Genomic DNA, 7,500 nt, shown 5'->3' on the forward strand with positions numbered 1-7,500 from the left:
ATTTTTCGGATATAACCCTGCTCAAGCTGTGAAAGTTCCCTGTGGATTTTCATTTTGGATTTATTTTCATAAGCGGATTATCGTTTTGCTGACTATTTCAAATTCCCTCGGGACATTAAATTTCCATTGCCAGTCTTCAGAGTGTAAAAACCTGTTTTTGGACTTATTATTTCACTTGCAAGAACTTAATTAATACAGTGACCTTCAGCAGTTATAAAAGTTCACAATTAAGACCGGTATATCTCTTTTTTTACTGATGTGCTTCTTGATAGACTGATTAACTAAACAAGAGATGTTTACTATCGGAGATCTTGCCTTAGCAAAGTTTATTAACTACCCCCTTTGGCCAGTTTGAATACTTGGAAGAAATTCCACTAGAAATGGACTGAGTTATCTAGTATTCTGTTACGGTACTCATGATAAGCAGACAGTTAGTGAAGATTGCTTAGTTTCTTATGCAGAGAATATTAATGAAGCAAAGAAATCGAAAACTAAAAGGGTAGGACAAGCATTCACAGAAGTAGCGACTTTCCCCAATATATACAAAGAGTTTGCAAGAACAGGGACGACTGAAAATTCTTCTAGTTTGTCTATTTCTGGACTTTTTCAACAGTTAGCTGCGACCCAGGAATAAGTTACGATAACTAAGACTAAGCTAGTGGCAGATATAGAAAAACGTGTTGCAGAAAAAATAGCGCAAAACCTTGGAACTGGGTCTTCTGGTGCTGTACAGATAAATAGTCAAATTATCACTGCAGAAATCAAAGTTTTACTTTCAAAAATCAAAGTTTTACTTTAGGGTATAGGATTGGTGGGGACCAAGGGCATTTCACTTTTTAAGACTAGCCTTTGTGACTTTATCTAAATTTCAGCAATTTGATTCGATTCCTAGTTCAATTTAAAAATCAGTATATAATAATTACAGAGTATTTTCAAAAACATAATGCGTCAGGAATCTATCATAATATGCTTTTTGCTTACAATTGATAAATATGTGACATATGAAATAGGCCCAAAGGACGAAATATTTCAAAGAGCGAACAGGGATCCATGCGAAGGAAGTCAACAATATCCAAAATTACGTTGTCAAATTACATCAATTTAGATTAATCACAGGGTTCAGCCAGTCCCGAGTGCAATGGAAAGGCCTTACCCTGGAAGGACCTCTTTCATAATGAAGGCAGCTTTCCAGTCAGGTAATTATATTTAATTAAAATCATGAAACTAATATAGTTCTACATAAATCTCGTTTCTTTGAATTCCCCTCAGAAGCTTTCATGTATTATCCAGATGAAGATTTAAAAAAATTTTTCACATAAATAAATCAAGTCTCAGAATTATTTTCTAATATATCAATAACACATATCATTCTAGTATTAAAACTTCTAAATCCTTTGAATTAAAGATTACCTTTTTGAGACCAGAGAATTATGGGTTTCTCACTCTGTTTTCAATATGACTGAAAAGTCAAAAATTATTTATGAAAAACCAGGATAAGTTCTAATGATTATGCACATGATTTTCTCATTAACAGCAACAGGGGGCTTTAGTGATTACTAATAATACTCACAACTCACCACAGAGCCAATCCCTCTGATGTAAAAAACAATCACTTCAACCCTTCTGTTAGAATATTTGTTCAATTTAAGTGTCAAAATTTAACATTTGCATACTGTTTTTGAAAACGATGCATAGGGACTTCAATCTAGGGTGATGGTTTTATTTTAATTATTGCAAGTTGTAATTGTCTTTTTCACCATTAAATTTCGTAAATTATATACATTTTTTCTTTTTTTCAAATTAAAAAATTGTTTTCAATTTATTCAAGGGCTAGGAAACTACAGGTGTGGTTTCTACAAAATTTGATAAACGCATTATACGTCATTGATAGGGTTCATGGACTTTGATTTCATCTCGAAAGGGGTGCAACGGTCCCGGAAGTAATTCATGGCCGAGCCAACGTATGATACAAGTTGAGCAGGCCTCAACATCCCTCAGGTCTCCGAAAATGAGTAGAAAATTTTTGGCTCCATGTAGGGACCGTATAAGGTGTTCTGCTGATAAGAACAGATGCTACACCTAGATATTAGCTAAAAAGTCAAGAAGCAACTATTCAGTAAGGATTGTATAAGACAAGGAGCAACATAGAGCTTATAAGAATACGAGTAAGAAATTTTGTCACAAACTTAATTTCTGTTGCAATACACAAATGATATTCAATTAACTTATCCCTTTTTGTTTAGATTTTTATTAACAGTTTTAAAATTTCAAATAATATCAAATTTTATCTAAAAATTTTCCTGGTAAACAGAAAATTCGCAAATCAAAACTTGGAAAAAACTGTTATCCCATAAGACACAATCAGACAAGTATAAAAAAAAAGGAAATTCAATAATTTCAAAACGGTGAATTCTGATTTAGCTAAATTTTCCATTGAACATGTCCTGACAGTTTCAACGCAGGACCGTTAGCCGTTCCTGAGGTATTGCCCTTTTGACAAAACTGACAGCATTAAGTGTCTCTTGTTTAGTTTAAAATCACCACAAAAAAAGACCCTGAAGTTATGTATTAACTTCTAATTTTAATTCTTATATTAAAAACTTCTTTAACGTTACACTTAGGCAAAGCCCCTAAAATCTTAACGTAGAAAAAACATTTTCATAAAAATAAGATTGCATCGATTTGTGACATCAGCAGTAAATTTTATTTTAAAGGATTTTATATTTGTTTTAAACGAAATAAAAATAAAAAATTATTCAATCCTCCAAACGATTTCTCCGGTATTGATTTCACCTTTACGCATAACCAACTGCACTAGGAGGCGTGGAATTTTGTTTTACAATTTATGGTAATTAGTAAGCTAAATTAAACTTGTTGATATTAAAGTTTTATGTACCAAAGAAGATTCAACATTTAGGTGATTAGTTGTTCTTACCGTTTTTCAAGGTTTAAACATATACTACGAACTTTGTTGAACATAAGCAGTGATTTGTGACAATCCAAATAAAAACAGATTACATAATTCGTTGCATCACTTGATAAATAATGCTATTTATTTAATACAAATTTCAGTCATTTACGTAGTAGCCAGTTCCGACAGTTTTCGTTTCACATATTCTTTTTCATTGTTTAAGAAAAGATATTTTAGCTTTTGTCAGTTCCTCTCGCTAAAGATTCAAGTTTTGGCCGTCTTTTTAAATGCTTGACAAAATTTTGAAATAATTTTTTCACAAAAGTTGTGCTTCAATAATTTCGATCGATGTGTAGGGGGAGAAATGTCAAATTGTAAATAAGGTGAAAATCTTCATAATATTTTAGTTTATACATGGTTAAAGGGATTACAATCCCTATAATGTTATAACCTTGGGCCTAGACAAATGTGATAAAGCTTTTATCCCCAACAAAGCCTGAGAGTTTCAACTTAACTTCCTTAACTTGTCCATAAACATCACATACACACCCGTTTGACAATATTGGCTGCAAATAGTTTGTTTGGAGTTATTTAAATTTCCGACGTAATAGCAAATGACGTTGATTTATCTTACTTTATAATAATGCAGGTTTTTTTATGATATTATTAAATTTGATCTAAATATAGACACACACACTTGATTCAAAATGAGCCGAGACCCTATTACAAGAAAAATTGCCTCTCGTACCTAATACACCACCCGTTGTCGTTAAATTGGTTACTGTCACTTATATTTGCTAGGCAAGTTCCTATTCCCTTACCCCCCCCCCCCAACATTTTTGGCGTATACTTAAAAACATAACAAATTATCTTTAACAATTTGTTCGTTGCGTTTTCTAACAGTTTCATACCCCCACCCCTCCAAACCGAATGTGTGGACACGGTCCGGGGAAGGGACAGTGTAGGCCTATTCTTCATAAACCCGGGAGGTACCTTTCGTTTTTTTAAAAATTTTTTTAAAAGAACTACAAAAAAAAACAAAAAAAAACAAGCCCCTTTTAAAAAAAACTGTCCCAAAGACGTTCTTTACTATGGACTACCCTACTATTTCCGACCCCTACCCCCCCCCCCCCATTGAAGCGACGTGTACTCAAGCCTGCTACTTGGTAATAATACAACTTACAGTGTGACATTATTAAATTTGCTCCAATGATAGGCACAAAAACTGAATTTGTAATCCCACATGTAAAATACACAGAAACAATACAGATAGACTTCATCAGGTACATGATTACTTACTTTATTCATATTAGCATTAATCCTTTTTATTTGTAACGTACCTGATTAATTTTATAATTTCGTCTTGTTATTGACAATGTAGCCAGAACACTTTATTAAAGATTATATAGCTCTTAATTATAATTCCGGTTTCATAATATAATTTGAGCATTAACTAATTAAAGAACTCTATGCTTTGAACCATAGAAACGCGCAAAAAAATGAAACAAAAGCCCTATAATATAGTCTTGAACTAGAAAGACTTAGTAGTAGCAAATTAGTACAAGGAACGTTGCAATCCAAGGTGATTGGTAGTAGGGTTTGATTTTTCAAGTGCAGCAGATCAATGGCTTGTGGACTAAAATTCTGTAAGGACTTGTGCTAGTTTTTTTCAGATTTCTTGAGCAATACTTTGCACTTTACTTTTTAGTATAAATAAATTGTAAGGTACTGATGCATTATGCAGGTATCGCTATATAATTTTTCAAGGAAACCAGTCATAAAACACGTCAAACTGCTATTTCTTCATGAGCAGATACTTAATTGATAAATCGATGGCACCGCGTGATTTCTCAGTTTTTAAACGAGTGTTCTTTGGTATTTAGGAGCGAGACAGGTCCCGAGGTTAGTTTATGTATTTAGTACGTTTTCTGCTTTACCCCCAAACCTCCCCAATTTGCAAACATACAGCCCAAAATTATTTCTAAACTCTTATTTATTCTTCCTATTTTATTTTATTTCTTGTGCATTAAAAAAACTTGACTTTTTCGCAGTGCCCGCATGATTTACCAGTACAAATGACGCGGCTAGGTTGTAAGGATAACAAATCCAGCAATAGTTACTTTCTAAGACGAAACAAAAGAGGAGTAAATGTAGCTTGAACTTGGATCGCTTTTACACCATACAAGGGCTTAAGAAATATACACCAGGATTGTTTCATTCCAATCTTGTACAGGCCCATGGGCCCCTCAAAAAGTCTACTCCCTCTGGAGAAAAATAAATTTCTTTATTATTGCACCGAGCCAAGAGTTCCTTCACTCATTCCTTACCCGCTTAAAATTAGCTTGACTTCAATTATCCTGCATTTTCCAGGGTTACTTGTCTGACCACTAATCAAGAGCATTTCCTCAGGTAGTAATCCTACTGACCTCTCATGTCATTTATGTTTCATCATACGCTATGGTTAAGTAATCGGGCTTGTAAGATATCTTGGAACATTAGATCAGATTACAAAAATATAGACTAATCCACCTTTCGGCATTCAAATATGTGTTAAGAATCAACAACTGATCTTCAGAACCGTGGTCTGTAGTAAAATGCGTAAGATGATCGACATGAACAGGGTCTTTAGTTCTAAATACTGCTCAACATGATTTTATAATGTAGGACTATATCGTAGTAAATCAGTATTTGTTTTTTAACACAGTTAGAACGTTCTAATTATTTAAATATTAAATCAAATAAATGCGGTCCAAAAAAATCACATGATGATAAAACATATTCAATGAGTAACAACTCAAGGGCAACTTTAATGACATGGTACAAAACCAACATCCCCAGAAAATAACATAAATATTCAGTAATCAGGCTCAAAAATAATTGCAATGTAACTGAGTGGTGGATCAATGGCTGTAGCCAAAGGCCCCCCTATTTAAATATTCCAAGAATCTTGGCGGTAGTGAAGGAATTTTTAGTTTGATATGTTGCCAACTAACTTGACTTGATGACTTGTGTGTTGACCAAGGGCATTTCACTTTTTAAGACTAGCCTTTGTGACTTTATCTAAATTTCAGCAATTTGATTCGATTCCTAGTTCTATTTAAAAATCAGTATTAAATAATGACAGAGTATTTTCAAAAACACAATGCATCAGGAATATATCATAATATGGCTTTTGCTTACAATTGATAAATATGTGACATATGAAAAAGGCCAAAGGACGAAATTTTTCAGAGACCGGACAGGGAACAATGCGAAGGCAGTCCCCCATATCCAAATATTACACTGTTGAATTACCCCAATGAGGATTAATCAAAGGATTCAGCCAATCCCAAGTGCAATGGAAAGGCCTCACCCTGGGAGCGCCTCCTTCATGATCAAGGCAGCTCCCCACAGGGTTGCCAACTTTTCGGTCCATAAATATGTCCCCAGAGGATCCAAAATTATGTCATTTTTAACCAAAATATGTCCATATTTCGTCTTAAATATGTCCAAAACATGTCCATCTTGAAATCTCAGAACCTAGAGGTTATTTTTCTTATCACTCGGTATATTGACCAAAAAACGCTATGTACACATCTTTCAAAGCGGCCAGACAAAATAAAATATATTTACAACTAAAAAAAAACAATTTAATAACAGCACAAAACTAATAAAAACAAGTAAACACAAAAAATGATTTGTGGGAGCTTAAGATTAGTCTTCTAGCGAGAATTCATCTTGAAAATTATGTTCAGCATGAGAGCCAGCCTTATTTCTTCCTTTGCTAGCTATTTGCCAATCGGAGTATTTCTTGCGCATTTCAGAAGGTAAAATCCAGGATTCCAGGGACGCTCCAGAACGCCAAATTAGTTGCTTGACATGAATTAAACAACTAGTTGTTTCCAGTAGAAGCCAATTGCTTAATTTGGTTTTTATTTACCTAGTAGAGTGAACATTTTTTCAGCAGCTGCTGAATAGTGTGGCAGACCACATAACGTTAGCATAAAATCACAAAGATCCTTGGATTTTTTTTTACCCTTGGCACCCTTATATTTTCTGAGGGCAGACCAGAAAACTGATGGATTTGCTTATTCAGAACGGAAATTAAAAGTTCTAATGCCCTTTTTCAGTGACCAAAAAGAATGGAGGGTAACTAAGCCCCCTCCCACGCTCACTTTTTTCCCAAAAACACCGGATCATAATTTTTAGATAGCCATTTTGTTCAGCAAGTTCAAAAAATACAATAACTATGTCTTTGAGGATGACCCACACAGTCTCCGGGGGACGGTCTGCAAGTTATGAACTATGTCCAGTGTTTACATATAATATTTGTTATTGGGACGTATACAGAATTTTTCCGGGCAAATTTTTTCGGGTAGTTGGGGGGGGGCTTTACGTGGGAGCTGTCCGTGGAGGAAGGGACATTGCTATGAAGGGGGCGTCGGATTTCCCAGCATTATTTAAAAAAAACAATAAGAAATTAAATAAAAAACAATTTTTCAACTGAAAGTAAGGAGCAACGCCAAAACTTAAAACAAACAGAAATTAATACGTACATGATTGTGTTCTTCCCCTAGTCATTACCTCGCTCTTTGCGCTAATTTTTTTTT

General features: G+C 34.2%; 2 non-coding genes across 2 annotated transcripts; both read right to left on the reverse strand.

Moving 5' to 3' along the window:
- Positions 1–1,918: 1,918 nt before the first annotated feature.
- On the reverse strand, positions 1,919–2,110 carry LOC148938841 (U2 spliceosomal RNA). The gene has a single exon (XR_016143615.1). It is a non-coding gene; the product is annotated as a U2 spliceosomal RNA (small nuclear RNA).
- Positions 2,111–6,150: 4,040 nt separating this feature from the next.
- On the reverse strand, positions 6,151–6,312 carry LOC148938842 (U1 spliceosomal RNA). Its single transcript, XR_016143613.1, has one exon. It is a non-coding gene; the product is annotated as a U1 spliceosomal RNA (small nuclear RNA).
- Positions 6,313–7,500: the final 1,188 nt, after the last annotated feature.

The sequence above is a fragment of the Artemia sp. Qi Xiang Cuo genome, unplaced genomic scaffold, assembly GCF_049724085.1.
Source record: "Artemia sp. Qi Xiang Cuo unplaced genomic scaffold, ASM4972408v1 HiC_scaffold_299, whole genome shotgun sequence".
Lineage (NCBI taxonomy): Eukaryota > Metazoa > Arthropoda > Branchiopoda > Anostraca > Artemiidae > Artemia > Artemia sp. Qi Xiang Cuo.